Source organism: Pelophylax lessonae, assembly GCF_965119305.1.
Source record: "Pelophylax lessonae genome assembly, chromosome: 1".
Classification (NCBI taxonomy): Eukaryota; Metazoa; Chordata; class Amphibia; order Anura; family Ranidae; genus Pelophylax; species Pelophylax lessonae.
The window spans coordinates 119,929,445-119,952,717 of record NC_138768.1 but is presented as its reverse complement, the minus strand read 5'-3'; positions in this window follow the sequence as shown (position 1 = coordinate 119,952,717).

Here is a 23,273-nt window from a genome sequence, read left to right as displayed (position 1 = left end):
AAAGGACATGCATTTCCATCTGTCAGCTAGCATAGAGGTGCTTGTAAACTAATCCACCATGTACAGCTAGCTGAGCCTACCTCCAGGAACATTCACTCGGCTCCCTCTGCTCAGCTGCTCACACTTCCCTCTTCCAGGCGGGCGCAATCTCCGTGGTCAGGTACATCCCCATCCCGCCCACTCACGCAGCAAGCAGCCTGCAGGAGATAGGCTGGAAACCTGCTGGGGGAGGTACAGGGGGCGGAGTGTCAAGTGTCTATGTGTAATGGCTGTGAGTTGTCCCGACCGCAGCTCTGATTTCCCGGGGTGCGCTCGGCCTCACAATCGGAAATATTTTCTCGGGGGGAGCAATTGCCCCTTTGTCCTCCCCCCCCCCCCCGCCGAACCCCGGAGACTAACTCACCGAACCCCTGGGGTTCGATCGAACCCAGGTTAAGAACCACTGGTCTATGTGTAATGGCTGTGAATTGTCCCGACCGCAGCTCTGATTTCCCGGGTGCGCTCGGCCTCACAATCAGTAATATTTTCTCGGGGGGAGCAATTGCCCCTTTGTCCCCCCCCCCCGCCGAACCCCAGAGACTGACTCACCGAACCCCTGGGGTTCGATAGAACCCAGGTTAAGAACCACTGCTCTAACAGGTTTAGATTTGTCCTGTATTTGGCTCCATCCTTCTCCCTTTTAACTCTGACCAGCTTCCCTGCACCTGGTAAAGAAAAGTATCCCCACAACATGATGCTGCCACCACCCTGTTTTACGGGGGGGGGGGTGTCTTAAGGGTAGGGTGATGTGCAGTGTTAATTTTACGCCACACATAGTGTTTTGCTTTTAAGCCAAAAAGTTCAATTTTGGTCTCATCTGACCAGAGCACCTTCTTCCACATGTTAGCTGTGTCCCCCACATGGCTTCTCACAAACTGCAAACAGGACTTCTTATGGCTTTCTTTCAACAATGATTTTCTTGCCACTCTTCCTTAAAGGCCAGATTTGTGAAGTGCAGGACTAACAGTTGTCCCGTGAACAGATTCTCCCACATTGGCTGTGGATCTCTGCAGCTCCTCCAGAGTTACCATGGGCCTCTTGGCTGCTTCTCTGATTAATGCTCTTCTTGCCCAGCCTGTCAGTTTAGGTGGACGGCCATGTCTTGGTAGGTTTGCAGTTGTGCCATACTCTTTCCATTTTCGGATGATGGATTGAACAGTGCTCCGTGAGATGTTCAAAGCTCCGGATATTTTTTTATAACCTAACCCTGCTTTAAACTTCTCCGCAACTTTATCCCTGACCTGTCTGGTGTGTTCCTTGGCCTTCATGATGATGATGCTGTTTGCTCACTAAGGTTCTCTAACAAACCTTTGAGGCCTTCCCAGAACAGCTGTATTTGTACTGAGATTAAATTACACACAGGTGGAATCTATTTACTAATTAGGTGACTTCTGAAGGCAATGGGTTCCACTAGATTTTAGTTAAGGGTATCACAGTAAAGGGGGTTGAATACAAATGCACGCCACACTTTTCAGATATTTATTTGTAAATAATTTTGCTTGAGGTCATTGTAGCCGTATTAGTGCACTTGCAACAGAGACAATTGAGTACTGTCCGTGATACCTATGATTTGCACTAACATACAATTTTTCAGGACAAGCTTTCGGGGTATGTATAAATAATTAAATAATAAGAGGTAAATCATTTTGAAAACCATTTACCATTTTCCTTCCACTTCACAATTATGTGCCACTTTATGTTGGTCTATCGCACAACATCCCAATAAAATACATTTACGTTTTTGGTTGTAACATGACAAAATGTGGAAAATGTCAAGGGGTATGAATACTTTTTCAAGGCACTGTATAATCATACATTATAGAAAAGTAAATGATTATAAGTTGACCCATGCATATGATACATTTTCTATTTTGCAGACAGAAAGGATTTTTTTTCCTGCTGGAGTAAATTGTGGGATCAAATGTGTTCAAATATTTTTTGCTCCCTCTAGATCAGCTGGGGATTTAGATGCATTTTTCCTAAGTAACCAACAATGTAATTGTAATTAGACAAGTGTGATGTAACGCTGCTGCTCACAGGTGCCTCACATAGTGAGCACTGACAGTTATTAACAGCAGAAAAATTATAGATGCTGATTAATATGACAGTGTGGAGATATATAATGAGGCTAGGCATTTCTTGGCCTTGAGGTCATATAAAGGCTAAACCTATTTCATTCTGATTAATTACTGTAGTTTGAATGATGTGATTATTCATGGCCTCCACGTGTCCACCGTTGTTTTTTATGTGCTATTTCAGACCTGCTACATCTGTTCAGTGAGGCTACAAATGTTGGAACTCAGGGTCAGAGAAATACAGAGTTTTGTTTTACAAAAATGTTTGCAGAATGTCACCATTTTGGTGAAATGCATTGAAGTCAATTGAGAAGGTGAACATAAGGTGTTTTTTTGGGCGGTTTTTAAGAGCGCACTGGGTTTTATCAGGCTTGTGAGTATTAAAGAAGCTAAACTCAAATACTGAGGACCTGTTCTTGTGCCAAAAAATAGAAAATTAATAATTTAAAGCAACAGTAAACTTACAATAAAAATGTATGCAAGTAGTAGTGTCCCAATTTCAAATTTAGTACTGCTGGACTGAATCGATAGTTCAGTTTAGGTTTTCCCCTCGGTTAGGGTTATTGTTTACTTCTGCCTGCTGTTGGAGAGAGTGCTGCTGGCAATAGTGTGGGAAGATTCAATTGCCTGAGTTATGACTATCATATCTCACTGGCCAATCCCTAGGAGGTTTATTACCAGTGGCGTATGCTGGGGAAGGGTATAAATAACTGAGAGAACCTTCTGGAAGCTCTCTCCTACCTCCTAGGTTCTGCCAGGGGAGGTTGTGTAGCTATTGCTCCTGGCCTTTCAGGCCATCTTCCTTGGGAGGCACCTGTAAAAGGTAGGCCCAAACCTGGGGCCTGAACCTTGAGCTTCCTGGCTGGAGGCTTTGCTCAGAAGGAGTGGACCCAAATTATGGACTTAAAGCGGAGTTCCAGCCACAAAATCGACATAGTCGATTTTGGGCCATCTGCTTGCTTTTGGTCACCTGTAAAATAAATGGATAGTTACGATTTTTATTTTTTTTGTTTACTTACCTTGTTATTGAAGAAAAATATACTCACCTTCCTTCCACTTCCTCCCTCGGTGGCCGCGGCCCGCGCTGTCCCTTCCGGTTTGCAATGATTCCTGGGACCTGAACGTCATCGCTCCCAGGAATCAATGCGCCTGCACCGGCCCCGCTCGTCACTTCCGGTGCGTCGCCGCCCAGAAGCTGTGGAGGAATGCGGCGCCGCACCGGAAGTTACGAGCGGGGCCGCTGCAGGCGCATTCTGGGAGAAGAGGACATGGAAGAGGATGCAGAAGAGGACGCGCTGGCTTCAGCTGCCCACACCTGAGATGGCAGCGCTGGAGAAGAAATTTTAAAGGTAAGTATTTCTTCTTGCAGGTAAGTGCGACCCGGGACAGTTCAGAGGCTAGCCATTGTGGAATGTACTAGCCCTGACTGTTTGGGGGGTATTTTTATTGAAAAATGTTTTTCGTGGCCGGAACTCAGCTTTAAGCACCAGGGAGGAACTTTGTCCACCTGAGAGTGTTCTAAGGAGCAAGGTTCTGCATGAACACTGCATGAAGTCTGGTGGCTTATCCAGCGAGATAAAGTGTCACTAAGCATTATCCTTGTTCTCCAAAAATGCTTAACATGTTTGATATCTATTTACTTGATGCAACCCCATATTTTATTTTCTATTAAATTATAATGTCATTGTGTGCACTAAAATTCATTTTCGTGTATTATTTACTGAAAATATAGGTTTTATAAACAAAACATTGTGCAACATAAAAAAATTTCAACTACCATAATTTTTTTTCTGCAGGGCATCTGCTTTTAGAAATTATGTAAATGTTTTGGGGTTTTAAGTAACTTTCCAACAAAAAATGCAAATTTAACACATGTGCAAAGTGTTAAAAAGCAGAAAAAGTGACAGAGTTCCTGTGAGGAAGAAGTGTTTCAAGTACTATTTTGTGAATATGTTTTTATTAAAGTACTGCTATGGTGAAAAATATTGTATCTGATACCAGTATGTGGTAATACATGTAATGATGGCCTCATTTCATGAAATCTATTTTGATTGCTATAGTTTTATGTTTGTTTTTTCACAGACCTACCAAGCTGGCGAGCAAAAGTGACAATGACAAGGGTTGGAACAACCATAACACTGCCAGGGTGCCTGCAACTGTCACGTTTAATTCCGACATTTAACTAAAAAAAAAATGAAATAAAATGAAACCAGTTAAGCACCCCTGGCAGTGTTATAGTTTGTTGCAAACCCCAGTCACTGACACTTTTTGGGGACAGCTTGGTCAGTATGTAAATGTGAAAAAATTAATAAAGGCACATAAAAACAAATATAAAAAAAGGAGCATACATTAAAATACTATAATTGCATATATTAAAAACTTGCAGATATCAATACAATATTTTTCATCCTAGTTGTCCTTCTATAATATTTATACTAAGGTATGGAGTCTACAAAAAAAATAAAATAAATGGGTATAAAAGTAGAACAGTTGCTCATAGTAACCAATCAGGTTTCATCCGTTGTTGTCTGGAAAAGTAAAACAATCAAAGTATAGCTATACCCGAAAACAAAGGTAAGTGCCGGTTCACATTGGTGCAATGCGGGAACCCTGCAAATGCACTGCAGGTTCCCGCATCACACCCAACTCGCACTGTGCTGAACTGTATACAAAGTTAATGACACCCCCAGATTAGTTCGCATATAGCAGTGCGAACTGTCAATTTGGACAGGAATTCGATCGCATAGGTTGTGAACACCCATGCGATCCGATTCTGGTGCGGACCAAAAAAAGGGTTCTGCGTGATTTTTGTCTGAATGCAATGCAAATTCAGCTTTATAATATGTATGGCTGAGTTTGCATTGTACAGACTACAGACTTCTCCTATTCTCTGCAATAGGGGTCTGCAAACTGCAGCCCATGGGCCAAATTCAGCCTGCTGCAATATTTTATGTGTCCCTCTGATGTAAGAGAGGATCTGGAGTTCTCTGATGGGGACTGCCAAATGAGGGAGGACTCTAACCGCTTGCCGACGTAGGGCTACGTCGCTAGCCTTTGAGGGTCTAGGGAGCGAGCGTGCACCACCGGAGGCACGCTCCCGCGCGGTCACGGCCCCCCCCGCGCATGTGACCGGTGGACCCGATGTCCGCCGGTCACTCGCGATCGTCCTTTAGAGCAGGAGAAAGGCAGGCGGCTAATGTAAACAAGCCGCCTGTCATTCTCCCCTGTGTATGAATAGTGATCATACGGTTCTACTATGTAGGACCTTTGATCACTGTTCCTACACCTCAAGCCACAGCCAATCACAGTTAGAATCACGCCCCTAGGGACACACATAACCCCTCCCTCTCAAAAAAAGTTAACCCCTTCACTGCCAGTGTCATTTTACAGTAACAGTGCATATGTATATATGTATTACTGATAATAATGTCACTGGTAACCCCAAAAGTGTCAAAAATGTCAGTCAAGGGTCCGATCTGTCCCCTGCAATGTCGCAGTACCGCAAAAAAATCGCAGATCGCCGCCATTACGCGTTAAAAAAAAATGACAAAAATCTTTCCCTTTGTTAGTAAACGCGATAACTTTTGCGCAAACCCATCAAAATACACTTTTTGCGATTTTTTTTACCAAACATATATAGCATAAAACAAATTGGCTGAAAATGTTAAAACATTTTGATTTTTACATTTTTTTGGGGGGAATTTCATATAAAAAAATGTGAAAAATATTGCTATTTTTGCAAAATTTACGCTCTTTTTTTGTTTATAGCGCATGATCAAAAAATCGCACAGGTGATCAAATACCACCAAAAGAAAGCTCTGTTTGTGGGAAAAAAAAGGACGTCAAATTTGTTTAGGTACAACGTCCCACGACCGCGCAATTGTCCGTTAAAATCACGCAGTGCCGAATCGCAAATTGGCCCTGGTCAGGAAGGGGGTAAAATCTTCCGGGGCTTAAGTGGCTAATGTAGGAAGAACTCCAATGTAAGAGGAACTATGATGAGGACTCTAATGTAAGGGGGCTCAGATTTGCACTCTGATGTAAGGGGGACTCTGATGGCATCAAGTTAATTTTGAATTTCTTTGCTTCATTTTACTGCTTTTTTTGTTATTCTAAATCATATGCTGGTTACAAATAAAAGTAAAATGTAAATTAATTTTTGATTTGTTTACTTTAAGAAAAAAAAATTCTGCCAGCAAATATTTGTACATATACGACGTGGTCTTCTTATTGCAAGATTTGGAGACCCCTGCTCTACTACTACAACATAGAAAATAGTGGTTCTGTAGTCCACACAGAGATCTGAGAACAATGTAACTGATTAGAAAGTAGCAAAGGCAGAGAGCATAGGAGGTTGTCAGCTGGCAAGATTTCTGATATGTTTATTATATGGTATATTTAACAGATCAAAAATGGACTAAATTAAAAATATATATATTGCTAGGTTTACATACCCTTTCATCAGATTTGTCACTATGGGACAGAGATGTATAGTAACGAAGTAGAACTACTTAAGTACTGTACTTAAGTACCGAAATGCGGTATCTGTACTTTCCTAGAGTAGAATTTTTTTCTCCTACTTCTACTTTTACTTCACTACATTTTTTCGATGATTTTGATACTTCTACTCAAGTATTTTTTTTTTGTGCTGCATAGTTACTCGTTACTTTTAAAAAAATTACCACTGCCAGAACAGTAGATGGCAGGTTGCATAAAGCTCAAAAAAATGTGTATAATGTCATTTGTAAATCAGCGCATACGAAAATAAAGGCTGTGTATAATAAAAGCTGCAATACCAAATCTTTCCAATAAAAAGAAAATATGAAACAAACAAATAAATGGTGCTACAGCGCTTAAAGTGCATCAAGAAACTACTAACAAACACAGGTTAATCATTTGAATAAATCATTTGAAATAATAAAAACAATATGATGTTCATACTTTTAACTTCTTTCTTTAATAACTACATAACACAGTACTTGTACTTCTACTTTCAGTACTTGAGTAGAATTTTTTTTTCAAAACTACTGGTACTTTTTACTTTTAGTACTTAAGTAGCAAATTTTTTGAAAAAACTACTTGCAATACTTAAGTAAAAAAAATGTTGAATACTTTAGTACTTCTACTTAAGTAACTTTTTCTGCGAGCACTTCCACTTCTACTCAAGTAATTTTTTGATCGAGCACTTGTACTTTTACTCAAGTAGAAATTTCGAGTACTTTATACAAGTCTGCTATGGGAAACAGTTCAACTTTTGTTACCATTGTATTTTGTTCCATTCAAGCTCAAGACTTATTATTCTCTCATTTAATAGATTTTTATAAAATAAAAAGTTGATTTCTGTAGGAATGTCTGCAAAGTAGAACAACCAAAACAGATTATCACCCGTGGTTCTCTTTGTGCATATTACACTGAAAAGGTAGACAAGCTGTATTTTATCAGGGGAAAAAGTAAAGAATTAAAATTCGATTTTGTACACATTATGGTTTTCTGTCTGCATTTAGATTGCCGTGGGGAGAGGGATTTGCAAAATACCTCTCAGCACTTCCATTCTAGATGAAGTTATTCAAAACGACGTGGCCACCAGAACTGCAGGCAAAAGCCTGCAAGAGGGTTTTAATGGGTCAAGAATCTCTGGAGATGTGGGTCATATATTGATGACCATCTCCTGCTAAGCCTTGGGGCTTGCTGTACGAACAAATAATATCTAGGGATAACTACAAGACTGTCGCCCCTGGTTATAGCATTTAAAATAAGAAATGACATTTTTAGCTATCAGTATCAATATTACAATAGGGGACAAAACAGGAAGATTCTTTTTAGGAATAAGACTCTCTGATTACATGACACCTTTGTCAATGTGGTTATAGGCATCTTTGCATTGGAGAGCAATTTCGGTTGTCATTGCAGAACTATTTCTGTAAATATTACTTATCTGCTTTCAACTGACCGTTGAAATATACTAAAGGAGATTTAAATCTAAAAGCTTTAATCATGTTAATGCAGTTTCAAAACTTTTTTTTATTACATATGAATAGAGCAAAATTGTCTCACATGGAGTATCCATGTGAGTAAAAGTGGACTTTAAGGGCACAACATGAGACACATATACAATATCTCACAAAAGTGAGTACACCCACTCACATTTGTGTAAATATTTTATTATATCTTTTCATGTAACAACACTGAAGAAATTATGCTTTGATACAATGTAAAGTAGTGAGTGTGCAGCTTGTATAACAGTGTCATTTTGCCATACCCTCAAAATAACTCAACACACAGCCATTAATGTCTAAACTACTGGCAACTAAGTGAAAATGTCCAAATTGGGACCAATTAGCGGTTTTCCCTCCCCGGTGTCATGTGACTCGTTCGTGTTACAAGGTCTCAGGTGTGAATGGGAGCAGTTATGTTAAATGTTGGTGTTATAGCTCTCACTCTCTCATACTGGTCAGTGGAAGTCCAACATGGCACCTCATGGCAAGAACTCTCTGGTGATCTAAAAAAAGAAAAAAAAGAATTGTTGCTCTACATAAAGATGGCCTGGGCTGAAAGAAGATTGCCAAGATCCTGAAACTGAGCTGCAGCATGGTGGCCAAGACCATACAGCGGTTTACCAGGACAGGTTCCACTCAGAACAGGCCTCACCATAGTCGACCAAAGAAGTTAGGTGCATGTGCTCAGTGTCATATCTAGAGGTTGTCTTTGGGAAATAGATGTATGAGTGCTACCAGCAGTGCTGCAGAAGTCAAAAGGGGGGGGGGGTCAGCTTGTCAGTGCTCAGACCATACGCCACACACTGCATCAAATTGGTCTGCATGGCTGTCGTCCCCAAACGAAGACTCTTCTATAGATGATGTAAAAGAAAGCCCGCAAACAGTTTGCTGAAGACAAGCAGACCAAGGACATGAATTACTGGAACCATGTCCTGTGGTCTGATGAGACCAAGATAAACTTATTTGGTTCAGATGATGTCAAGCATGTGTAGCGGCAACCAGGTGAGAAGTACAAAGAAAAGTGTGTCTTGCCTACAGTCAAGCATGGTGGTGGGAGTGTCATGGTCTGGGGCTGCAGGAAAGTACGGGTTGCAGGAAAGAAAATCGCTCTCTTCTCCCATTAACACAGTCGCAGTATCTTACCTCTAGAGTAAGATACATTTAATGGTATAGGTTATTTTTGTTTCCAGGAATGTATTAAAAATTAGGAAGCACTTTTTTCTTTTTTCTTTTTGTAAATTCATTTATCAAAAGAGATCATCAAAACGCCATACAAATAAAAGATAGGATATGATAAATCAAATCAAGTAAACTTGTGCAAGTTCAAAAGATACATTTAAAACAGTAGCCCAGGGGATAGAAATTTCCTCATCAAGATTTGAAATCTAGTCCCATACAGCACTGCTAGTAAAGTAGGGATTGGGATGGTCATCCATGGATGAATGAGAGGTAATATTAAAAGCATCAGGGGGTAGTAGCAAGACTCAGGGAAGTCAAACTCAAGGTATGTCTTTAGGAAGAATTTAGTATATCTTAGGGCATTCCCTGATAACTGATAGGGAATGAAGGAAATTTAGGCTTGAGACTCCATCAGTCTGGTAGGTGGAAGACAAGAATAGAGAGGAACAGGGAGAAAAGCAGATGCAGGAAAAGTGGAAGGAACGAGCCAAGAAGTGGAAAGAGCCGAAGAAGAAGGGGAGCAGGCTTTTCAAAGAAAGGATAAGGGAAATGGGTAGGGAGAAAGAGTAGATGAGTCTCCCCCAGGCCTACAATGGTCAGATGATAGACCTGGCTTCAAGTGGATTTACCTAAAAGGTCATTCCACTAATTTGAGAAGAAATAAAACCATATTTTGATAAATTTTGCAACATACTTTGTATCTTTTTTATCTATCTATCTATCTATCTATCTATCTATCTATCTATCTATCTATCTATCTATCTATCTATCTATCTATCTATCTATCTATCTATCTATCTATCTATCTATCTATCTATCTATCTATCTATCTATCTATCTATCTATTGTGCCTTGCAAAAGTATTCACCCCCCTTGAACTTTGCGACCTTTTGCCACATTTCAGGCTTTAAACATAAAGATATAAAACTGTAATTTTTTTGTGAAGAATCAACAACAAGTGGGACACAATCATGAAGTGGAACGTAATTTATTGGATATTTCAAACTTTTTTAACAAATAAAAAACTGAAAAATTGGGCGTGCAAAATTATTCAGCCCCCTTAAGTTAATACTTGGTAGCGCCACCTTTTGCTGCGATTACAGCTGTAAGTCGCTTGGGGTATGTCTCAACCAATTTTTGCACATCGACAGACTGAAATTTTTGCCCATTCCTCTTTGCAAAACAGCTTGAGCTCAGTGAGGTTGGATGGAGAGCGTTTGTGAACAGCAGTTTTCAGTTCTTTCCACAGATTCTCGATTGGAATCAGGTCTGGACTTTGACTTGGCCATTCTCACACCTGGATATGTTAATTTGTGAATAGGGTTGAGCGAACACCTAGATGTCCGTGTTCGACGGGTTCGGCCGAACTTTAAAAAAAAGTCCGGGTCCGTGTCCCGGACTTTTACCGAACTTTTCCCGGACACCGAACCCCATTGAAGTCAATGGGGACCCGAACTTTAAGGCACTAAAATGGCTCTAAAACACCAAAGGAAAGGGCTAGAGTGCTGCAAATGGCAGCAAAACGTAATTAAGAGCATGGCAAGTGCTCTGCAAACAAATGTGGATAGGGAAATAACTTAAAACAACAAAAAAAAAACAGAAAAATAAAACAATGTTCTTCTTCATCTCTGAAGGACGAGGCCCATATGGAGTAGGAGGGAGGTTGAGGTGGTGGTGGATGTGGCGGTGACATAGGCGTGCGCACAGGGTGTGCTGGGTGTGCCTGGGCACACCCTAATCACCTAGGGCACATAGCATTGCCAGTGAGGAGATGGGAAAGATCTCCCTGGGACCTGCTCTGCTCTATTTCTCCTTGCCTACAGGTACATGGCCCCGATACATTACTCTCCCTGCTGGCAAACACATGCATGTGTATTTCAACTTTGGGGTGCACACCTTAATGCAATAGGCTGCGCACACCTATGGGCGGTGTAGGTGGAAGCGGCGGTGGAGGAGGACCAGGGCCGGATTAACAGCATCATGGGCTTGGTGCTGAGGATTTTGAAGGGCCTTAAGGGCCGTGCCTTGCCATGCACCCAGAGGAGGAAGGGTGCAGCCATGCATGCCTAATTCAACATGGGATGCTGTCTCTGAAGCCCATAAACACATCCATGCATCGCCAACTGTCCCTCCTTGTCCGGCCTTCACGCTGTGTGGGGAGGTTCTGAGGGTGCTGCCTGGGGAAGCGAGCATAGAAGCCAGACTTCTGTGTTTACAAGTGACAGAAGAGCGGTAACAGTGAATATGGCCAACCCGGGGCCTATATAAAAGGTAGGGGCCTGGAGCTGCAGCTCCAATAGCCCCTACATTAATCTGGCCCTGAGGAGGAGGACGAGGTAGCCAACACTGCTTCTTTTCAAAAATTTGAAATGAGGGTACACCCCAAAAGAGTGAGAAAGAGCAAAAATGGAACAATGGGTGGGTAAGGTCGGTATCCATTGCTATTCTGCATAAGGTACGGAAAAGTCCCGTGGGATCCATGCCTGGTTCATTTTAATGAACGTGAGCTTGTCCACATTGTCTCTGGACAGGCGGCTGCGCTTGTCTGTTATAACGCCCCCAGCCGTGCTAAATACCCGTTCAGATAATACACTGGCTGCAGGGCACGCCAGCACCTCCAAGGCGTAAAGGGCAAGCTCAAGCCATGTGCCCAATTTGGAGACCCAGAAGTTGAAGGGGGCAGACCCGTCATTCACTACATGTAGGCGTGTGCACACATACTGCTCCACCATGTTGGTAAAATGCTGCCTCCTGCTAAGACGTTCCATCTGAGCTGCTGGTGCTGCTGTTTGTTGTGGCGTGCTGACAAAGCTTTTCCACATTTCGGCCATGCTAACCCTGCCTTCTGAGGTGCTGGCGGTGCCCTGGTTGCGTTGGCGACCTCCTCCTCCTCCTCCTCTGCCTTGTGCTTCCACTGTGGCCCCGCTGTCAGATGGGAATGCCAGCAGCATGGCGTCTACCAGCGTGCGCTTGTACTCGCGCATCTTGCGATCGCGCTCCAGTGAGTGAATTAAGGACGGTACGTTGTCCTTGTAACGGGGATCCAGCAGCGTGGCCACCCAGTAATCAGCACAAGTTAGAATGTGGGCAACTCGGCGGTCGTTGTGGAGACACTGCAGCATGTAATCGCTCATGTGTGCCAGGCTGCCCAGAGGCAACGAAAGGCTGTCCTCTGTGGGAGGTGTATCGTCCGTGTCCTCTGTATCCCCCCAGCCACGCACCAGTGATGGCCATGAGCTGGCCTGGGTGCCACCCTGCTGTGAACATGGTTCCATCTCCTCCTCCAGCTCCTCCTCCTCCTCATCCTCCTCATCCTCCAGAACTGTGCCCCTGCTGGACAATTGCGTCCCTGGCGTTTGCGTGTGCAGGAACCCATACCTCGGAGCCCCTTGCGAATGACTGCCCTGAAAGCCTTGGAAATGTTACCTCTTCATCCTCCTCCTCCTCCTCATCCTGTGCCACATCCTCTTCCATCATCGCCCGAATTGTTTTTTCAAGGAGGCATAGAAGTGGGATAGTTAAGCTGAGAACGGCGTCATTGCCACTGGCCATGTTGGTGGAGTACTCAAAACAGCGCAACAAGGCACACAGGTCTCGCATGGAGGCCCAGTTAAATTAAATAGCGGAATAGAAAATATGATCCAAAAAAAGTGTATGTATATCACACGTACACAACCACACTGGGCCCCAATTACTATTGTTTGTACCCCTAAAAGGCTAGATGAGGAGTAGGGGGAGTATGGAACAGGCAGCACCCTCAAACCTTCAGAAGTATGAGATGAACCCCAACAACTTGGAAAGGTGGATCTCTCTCACACGTACCGACACAGACTATCCCGCAATTCAATTGATCCTCAAAGGTTTTTATTGAATAGCGGAATAGGAAATATGATCAAAAAAAGTGTATGTATCTCGCACGTACACAACCACACTAGGCCCCAATTACTATTGTTTGTACCCCTAAAAGGCTAGATGAGGAGTAGGGGGGGTATGGAACAGGCAGCACCCTCAAACCTTCAGAAGTATGAGATGAACCCCAACAACTTGGAAAGGTGGATCTCTCTCACACGTACCGACACAGACTATCCCCCAATTTAACTGATCCCCAAAGGTTTTTGATTAAATAGCGGAATAGAAAATATGATCCCAAAAAAGTGTATGTATATCACACGTACACAACCACACTGGGCCCCAATTACTATTGTTTGTACCCCTAAAAGGCTAGATGAGGAGTAGGGGGAGTATGGAACAGGCAGCACCCTCAAACCTTCAGAAGTATGAGATGAACCCCAACAACTTGGAAAGGTGGATCTCTCTCACACGTACCAACACAGACTATCCCCCAATTTAACTGATCCCCAAAGGTTTTTGATTAAATAGCGGAATAGAAAATATGATCCAAAAAAAGTGTATGTATATCACACGTACACAACCACACTAGGCCCCAATTACTATTGTTTGTACCCCTAAAAGGCTAGATGAGGAGTAGGGGGAGTATGGAACAGGCAGCACCCTCAAACCTTCAGAAGTATGAGATGAACCCCAACAACTTGGAAAGGTGGATCTCTCTCACACGTACCGACACAGACTATCCCGCAATTCAATTGATCCTCAAAGGTTTTTATTGAATAGCGGAATAGGAAATATGATCAAAAAAAGTGTATGTATCTCGCACGTACACAACCACACTAGGCCCCAATTACTATTGTTTGTACCCCTAAAAGGCTAGATGAGGAGTAGGGGGGGTATGGAACAGGCAGCACCCTCAAACCTTCAGAAGTATGAGATGAACCCCAACAACTTGGAAAGGTGGATCTCTCTCACACGTACCGACACAGACTATCCCCCAATTTAACTGATCCCCAAAGGTTTTTGATTAAATAGCGGAATAGAAAATATGATCCCAAAAAAGTGTATGTATATCACACGTACACAACCACACTGGGCCCCAATTACTATTGTTTGTACCCCTAAAAGGCTAGATGAGGAGTAGGGGGAGTATGGAACAGGCAGCACCCTCAAACCTTCAGAAGTATGAGATGAACCCCAACAACTTGGAAAGGTGGATCTCTCTCACACGTACCAACACAGACTATCCCCCAATTTAACTGATCCCCAAAGGTTTTTGATTAAATAGCGGAATAGAAAATATGATCCCAAAAAAGTGTATGTATATCACACGTACACAACCACACTAGGCCCCAATTACTATTGTTTGTACCCCTAAAAGGCTAGGAGTAGGGGGAGTATGGAACAGGCAGCACCCTCAAACCTTCAGAAGTATGAGATGAACCCCAACAACTTGGAAAGGTGGATCTCTCTCACACGTACCAACACAGACTATCCCCCAATTTAACTGATCCCCAAAGGTTTTTGATTAAATAGCGGAATAGAAAATATGATCCCAAAAAAGTGTATGTATATCACACGTACACAACCACACTAGGCCCCAATTACTATTGTTTGTACCCCTAAAAGGCTAGGAGTAGGGGGAGTATGGAACAGGCAGCACCCTCAAACCTTCAGAAGTATGAGATGAACCCCAACAACTTGGAAAGGTGGATCTCTCTCACACGTACCAACACAGACTATCCCCCAATTTAACTGATCCCCAAAGGTTTTTGATTAAATAGCGGAATAGAAAATATGATCCCAAAAAAGTGTATGTATATCACACGTACACAACCACACTAGGCCCCAATTACTATTGTTTGTACCCCTAAAAGGCTAGGAGTAGGGGGAGTATGGAACAGGCAGCACCCTCAAACCTTCAGAAGTATGAGATGAACCCCAACAACTTGGAAAGGTGGATCTCTCTCACACGTACCAACACAGACTATCCCCCAATTTAACTGATCCCCAAAGGTTTTTGATTAAATAGCGGAATAGAAAATATGATCCCAAAAAAGTGTATGTATATCACACGTACACAACCACACTAGGCCCCAATTACTATTGTTTGTACCCCTAAAAGGCTAGGAGTAGGGGGAGTATGGAACAGGCAGCACCCTCAAACCTTCAGAAGTATGAGATGAACCCCAACAACTTGGAAAGGTGGATCTCTCTCACACGTACCAACACAGACTATCCCCCAATTTAACTGATCCCCAAAGGTTTTTGATTAAATAGCGGAATAGAAAATATGATCCCAAAAAAGTGTATGTATATCACACGTACACAACCACACTAGGCCCCAATTACTATTGTTTGTACCCCTAAAAGGCTAGGAGTAGGGGGAGTATGGAACAGGCAGCACCCTCAAACCTTCAGAAGTATGAGATGAACCCCAACAACTTGGAAAGGTGGATCTCTCTCACACGTACCAACACAGACTATCCCCCAATTTAACTGATCCCCAAAGGTTTTTGATTAAATAGCGGAATAGAAAATATGATCCCAAAAAAGTGTATGTATATCACACGTACACAACCACACTAGGCCCCAATTACTATTGTTTGTACCCCTAAAAGGCTAGGAGTAGGGGGAGTATGGAACAGGCAGCACCCTCAAACCTTCAGAAGTATGAGATGAACCCCAACAACTTGGAAAGGTGGATCTCTCTCACACGTACCAACACAGACTATCCCCCAATTTAACTGATCCCCAAAGGTTTTTGATTAAATAGCGGAATAGAAAATATGATCCCAAAAAAGTGTATGTATATCACACGTACACAACCACACTAGGCCCCAATTACTATTGTTTGTACCCCTAAAAGGCTAGGAGTAGGGGGAGTATGGAACAGGCAGCACCCTCAAACCTTCAGAAGTATGAGATGAACCCCAACAACTTGGAAAGGTGGATCTCTCTCACACGTACCAACACAGACTATCCCCCAATTTAACTGATCCCCAAAGGTTTTTGATTAAATAGCGGAATAGAAAATATGATCCCAAAAAAGTGTATGTATATCACACGTACACAACCACACTAGGCCCCAATTACTATTGTTTGTACCCCTAAAAGGCTAGGAGTAGGGGGGAGTATGGAACAGGCAGCACCCTCAAACCTTCAGAAGTATGAGATGAACCCCAACAACTTGGAAAGGTGGATCTCTCTCACACGTACCAACACAGACTATCCCCCAATTTAACTGATCCCCAAAGGTTTTTGATTAAATAGCGGAATAGAAAATATGATCCCAAAAAAGTGTATGTATATCACACGTACACAACCACACTAGGCCCCAATTACTATTGTTTGTACCCCTAAAAGGCTAGGAGTAGGGGGAGTATGGAACAGGCAGCACCCTCAAACCTTCAGAAGTATGAGATGAACCCCAACAACTTGGAAAGGTGGATCTCTCTCACACGTACCAACACAGACTATCCCCCAATTTAACTGATCCCCAAAGGTTTTTGATTAAATAGCGGAATAGAAAATATGATCCCAAAAAAGTGTATGTATATCACACGTACACAACCACACTAGGCCCCAATTACTATTGTTTGTACCCCTAAAAGGCTAGATGAGGAGTAGGGGGAGTATGGAACAGGCAGCACCCTCAAACCTTCAGAAGTATGAGATTGTGTTCACTGTACCCCACAAAGATTGAGTTCACTGCACCCCACAATGATTGTGTTCACTGCACCCCACAAAGATTGTGTTCACTGCACCTCACAAAGATTGTGTTCACTGTACCCCCCAAAGATTGTGTTCACTGCACCCCACAAAGATTCTGTTCACTGTACCCCACAAAGATTGTGTTCACTGCACCCCAAAAAGATTGTGTTCACTGCACCCCAAAAAGGATGTTGTTCACTGCACCCCAAAAAGGATGTTGTTCACTCCACCCCAAAAAGATTGTGTTCACTGCACCCCACAAAGATTGTGTTCACTGCACCCCAAAAAGATTGTGTTCACTGCACCCCAAAAATGATTTTGTTCACTGCACCCCAAAAAGGATTTTGTTCACTGCACCCCAAAAAGGATGTTGTTCACTCCACCCCAAAAAGATTGTGTTCACTGCACCCCACAAAGGATTTTGTTCACTGCACCCCAAAAAGATTGTGTTCACTGCACCCCAAAAAGGATGTTGTTCACTGCACCCCAAAAAGGATTTTGTTCACTGCACCCCAAAAAGATTGTGTTCACTGCACCCCACAAAGGATTTTGTTCACTGCACCCCACAAAGATTGTGTTCACTGCACACCAAAAAGGATTGTGTTCACTGCACCCCAAAAAGATTTTGTTCACTGCACCCCAAAAAGATTGTGTTCACTGCAGCCCAAAAAGATTGTGTTCACTGCAGCCCAAAAAGATTGTGTTCACTGCAGCCCAAAAAGATTGTGTTCACTGCAGCCCAAAAAGATTGTGTTCACTGCAGCCCAAAAAGATTGTGTTCACTGCAGCTCACACACAGAAAAATGGATGTGGATCACTGACACCTGCCTATCTCCAATCCCACACCACACAGCAATATCGATTGTAGTTTGTAGAACACAGTTTCCCTAAAATTCAGCAGACTCTGTCCCTAACAGGATTGAGAAGAGATCGTAGATCAGGATTGAGTGCAGATTCACCCCACCCCCCACACAGCAATATCGATTGTAGTTTGTAGAAGACACTGACCCTATAATTCAGCAGACTCTATCCCTAAAATGCCTACAACTCGCCCTGCCTAAACACTCCGACCTGTCCCTCAATTCTATCCGGACACAAATGGTTTTTTCCTGCCTATCTTTCCCTAATCAGCAGCCAGCACGTTGATGTGTGCTCTGTCCCTGAATCTAAGCAGCATAATGACGCCGCTGCGGCTGCCTCGAACTTATAAAGACTTGGTCACATGCTTCAGACGGCCAATCACAGCTACTGAGACATTTGCAGGCATGGCTGGGATGGCTTAAGGCACACCAGTTAAACGATTGTTGATTGGCTGTTGAAAGCCCGCCATGAAAAGAGCGCCAAAGCATGCAAAACCCGGAAATAAAACGACCGAACACGGATTTTTACCCGAACATACAGTAAAGTGTCCGTGTCCGTGTTCGGGTACAAAAAATCCAATTATTCGGTACGAACACGAATAATACAGTCCGTGTTCGCTCAACACTATTTGTGAACCATTCCATTGTAGATTTTGCTTTATGTTTTGGATCATTGTCTTGTTGGAAGACAAATCTCCGTCCCAGTCTCAGGTCTTTTGCAAACTCCATCAGGTTTGCTTCCAGAATGGTCCTGTATTTGGCTCCATCCATCTTCCCATCAATTATAACCATCTTTCCTGTCCCTGCTGAAGAAAAGCAGGCCCAAACCATGATGCTGCCACCACCATGTTTGACAGTGGGGATGGTGTGTTCAGGGTGATGAGCTGTGTTGCTTTTACGCCAAACATAACGTTTTGCATTGTTGCCAAAAAGTTCCATTTTGGTTTCATCTGACCAGAGCACCTTCTTCCACATGTTTGGTGTGTCTCCCAGGTGGCATGTGGCAAACTTTAAATTACACTTTTTATGGATATCTTTAAGAAATGGCTTTCTTCTTGCCACTCTTCCATAAAGGCCAAATTTGTGCATTATACGACTGATTGTGGTCCTATAGACAGAGTCTCCCACCTCAGCTGTAGATCTCTGCAGTTCATCCAGAGTGATCATGGGCCTCTTGGCTGCATCTCTGATCAGTCTTCTCCTTGTATGAGCTGAAAGTTTAGAGGGACGGCCAGGTCTTCGAAGATTTGCAGTGGTCTGATACTCCTTTCATTTCAATATTATCGCTTGCACAGTGCTCCTTGGGATGTTTAAAGCTTGGGAAATCTTTTTGTATCCAAATCCGGCTTTAAACTTCTCCACAACAGTATCTCGGACCTGCCTGGTGTGTTCCTTGTTCTTTGTGATGCTCTCTGCGCTTTAAACGGACCTTTGAGGCTATGACAGTGCAAGTGCATTTATACAGAGACTTTAATACACACAGGTGGATTTTATTTATCATCATTAGTCATTTAGGTCAACATTGGATCATTCAGAGATCCTCACTGAACTTCTGGAGAGAGTTTGCTGCACTGAAAGTAAAGGGGCTGAATAATTTTGCACGCCCAATTTTTCAGTTTTTTATTTGTTAACAAAGTTTGAAATATCCAATAAATTTTGTTCCACTTCATGATTGTGTCCCACTTGTTGTTGATTCTTCACAAAAAATTACAGTTTTATATCTTTATGTTTGAAGCCTGAAATGTGGCAAAAGGTCACAAAGTTCAAGGGGGCCGAATACTTTCGCAAGGCACTCTATCTATCTATCTATCTATCTATCTATCTATCTATCTATCTATCTATCTATCTATCTATCTATCTATCTATCTATCTATCTATCTATCTATCTATCTATCTATCTATCTATCTATCTATCTATCTATCTATGTGTGTTTATATATATATATATATATATATATATATACTGTGTATATATATAATGTTGTGCTTGTCCATTTTCCTGATTTGTTCCTCCATCTTCCTGATTTCTTCCTTTTTTTTAGCCACAGCAGTGTGGGGGGAGTAGATGGATCCCTCCATTTAGGCTTTAGCTGCGTTAGGCACATATTTGTTTTGACCAGACGTTTCTGTTAGTAGAGTTGAAAGAGGAACTTTATTTAGTACGTAGGACCAATTTTCAGTTGTCAAAAACAGTATATTTATTTCTTTATTACTTTTAAACCTAAATGGATCACTTCTACATTCCACATCCAACTGAGAAAATGAGAACACATTATAAATTGCTGCATTCAAATGTCTTTGAATTTTTCCGAAAACAATTTCACAACTTCTGTCCAGTTAGTCTAGGCTAATTGTTTTTAAACTCTCAACCACTGAAATTTCAAAGTGTGTCCTTTACCACTTAAATAATGTGTAACAGTCTTATTTTTACTATTCCTAATAATAAAATACTCAGTATCCTATGGAACTTTGTGTGGCTTGTGACGCATATATGAATCAAAGTACCCAATTATATAAGAAATTTGTAACAAACTGAATACATTATCAGCAGCCTATAAAACAACAAATGTAAATGAATAGAAGATACATTATCAGACTTGCTTAGAAGAGGCAGACAGATATGACAGACGAACATGATATGTAGTTCAATTATGGGAAATAGGATGAAGTCATTTAACCAATGTTTGTAAGGCAGAAGTTGATTGCATAAGAGATGTTCTCTTAATCAACCCCGCTGTATTTGTACTGTTTCTTTTGTATGACTATTACTTTACCTGAGAAAAAAAGCAAGGCTTCATTAAGCTCCAACTGGGACACAAAGAACCCAATTTACTAGATGCAATTGCATTTTTTTAGATTTCACTAGGAGTGTATTTGAGTGTATTTTAATTGAAATTATATAAAAAATTGTATAAACAGTAGCACACTTAGTATGTGACATACAGAATTCTGATTGACACCCCTTCTTATCTATGGCAGCGGTCACTAAATGGCAGATCGCGGTCCAGAACTGGACCGAGTGATAGTCCTGGCCGGATCAAGGCTATGCCACTGCCAAGGCTGGGTGTCCCCTCCTGGGCTTCCTGCCTGGCCACCGATGTCCTTCTCACAGAGGGCGGGGACAGGAGGAGCTGCAGATAGGGACTGAGGGGCAGGAGCTGCCCAAGTTAATATGTTGACAAGTGGATTATTACCTGGATTGTTAATATGAAAAGACTCCCGCTCTCTGTCCCATTCTGCATCTCCTCTCATCCCCACCTGCTGTGAGGATGACGTCGGTGGCTGGGCTTGAGGCCCAGGAGAGGACACCCCAGGATGATTAGTGCCTCTGCCCTGCCAAATGTACCATACAATTGTGAAGAGGAGGCCTCCATTTAAAGGGGGTCTGTGTTGTGTTAGAGGCACTGTGTTCTAATAAGGGACACTGTGTGATGTAAAGGGGCACTGTGTGGTGAAACGGGCATTGTGTGGTGTAAAGGGTTACTGTGTGGTGTAAACCAGCATTGTGTGGTGTAAAGGGTCACTGGGTAGTGTAAAGGGGCACTGCGTAATGTAAAGGGGCACTATGTGGTGTAAACAGGCACTGCGTAATGTAAAGGGTCACTGTGTGGTGTAATGGGGCACTGTGTGGTTTAAAGGGGTACTGCAATGTAAAGGGAGGCACTGTTGTGAAGGGGAACTGAGGACTCAGTCAGACTGCTCTAAAGATGGGACTGTGATGCAAAGAGGACTATGATGTGAAAGGTATGCTGAAAACAATGATGTACGAGCGGACTATGATGTGTTATAATGCTAACGAGATTCAGACCTCCGCTGGAAGGAAATTTTGCTGACCGGACCTCTCTAAATTTTAATTCAAGACCCCTTAACTATTGTATCTGTTTTCCAAAACTATCAAATTTTGAGAGGTTTCACACAATCTTCAGGCCTAAAGTGTGCATTCTAATACAAAAAAATGGCTCCTGCAAAGAAAGGGACTAACGGGTTCTTTCACACTTTTATCACCAGTGGGGAATTTACACATACTCTTGGCAGCTGCAGCCACTGGGAGAGTGTGTACACTCCAAAAGCCAACTGTTGGTTTTCCAATTAAAGTGATCTGGTGGCTGTAGAGCCACCAAATCACTTTCTGTCCCACCTGCAAGCTAGGGACCTGCATGACAGCTGTCACCAGCTGGAGGGGAAAGAGATCAGCAAACATTCATTCACTGATCTTCCCTAGTAAAACATCACTTCCAGTTTCTGTTGTCACTTCAGGTCAGGGAGGAAGCTAATGGAGCACAATATGTGCTCCACTTGCTTAAATGTAAGACAGGTGAGGCATCAGGGGTGTTTTCTTGCCCCCTTATGTGATATAAATAAAGTTTTAGTGAAAGTAAAAAAATAAAGTAAAAAAATAAAGTTACACTTAACCACTTTACCACCGGAGGATTTTGCTGTCTTACGTCTGGGTCACTTTTTGCGATTCGGCACTGTGCGACTTTAACTGACAATTGCGCGGTCGTGCGATGCCGTACCCAAATGAAATTGACGTCCTTTTTTTCCCACAAACAGAGCTTTCTTTTGGTGATCACCTTGGTGATTTACTTTTTGCGCTATAAACAAAAAAAGAGCGTAAATTTTGAAAAAATAACAATATTTTTCACATTTTTTTATATGAAATTCCCCCCCATAAAAATGTAAAAATCAAAATTTTTTTAAATTTTTGGCCAATTTGTTTTCTGCTACCTATGTTTGGTAAAAAAAATTGCAATAATTTTTGGTGTTTTTTTTTTAACGAGTAATGGCAGCGATCTGCGATTTTTTTGCGGGACTGCGACATTGCGTCGGACAGGTCGGACCCCTGACTGACATTTTTGACACTTTTGGGGGTACCAGTGACATTGCTGCAGTAATCAGTGCTATAAATATGCACAGTTACTGTAAAAATGACACTGGCAGTGAAGGGGTTAGTTTTATTGGAGAGGGAGGGGTTAATGTATGCCTGGTGCTTACTGACCTGTGTGGGGGGAGTGTGACACAAGGACAGATCCAGGGTTCAGCTATGCTGAACCCTGCAATCTGACCCTGCCTGTCACTTCGGAGATCCGCCCGCTTGTGTTTACACAGGCGGGCGGATCTCCACACTCTATTCCCAGACGATCGGGGAAGAGCAGCGGAAACCGCCACTGCTCCTCCCCTGGCCCGACTCCCGCTGTGACTGAATACAGCGGGAGCGCGCCTCCGGGGGGGAGGGTCTGCCGACGTAGGTCTACGTTGTCAAACCTACAAGAGCCACTTTGCCGCAGTACAGCTCTAGTGAGCAGCGGCAAAGTGGTTAAACCCCCCCCAAAAAAACTTTGAGCCGACCCTGCCCCCATTGCTTGCACATAAAGTAAACTGATCTGTCAGGGGCGCCTACATATGAAAACATCCCTTGTGATACATATGTTACATGTCAATGTGTATGCCAGAGTGAGAAAAATAACTCTTGGGCCATAATTTACTGTTAAATTAATGACCTGCAGGGGCTTTTGCCTATTGTAAATATAAGGTAACGAAGTTTGTGGTCATTTTGTTAG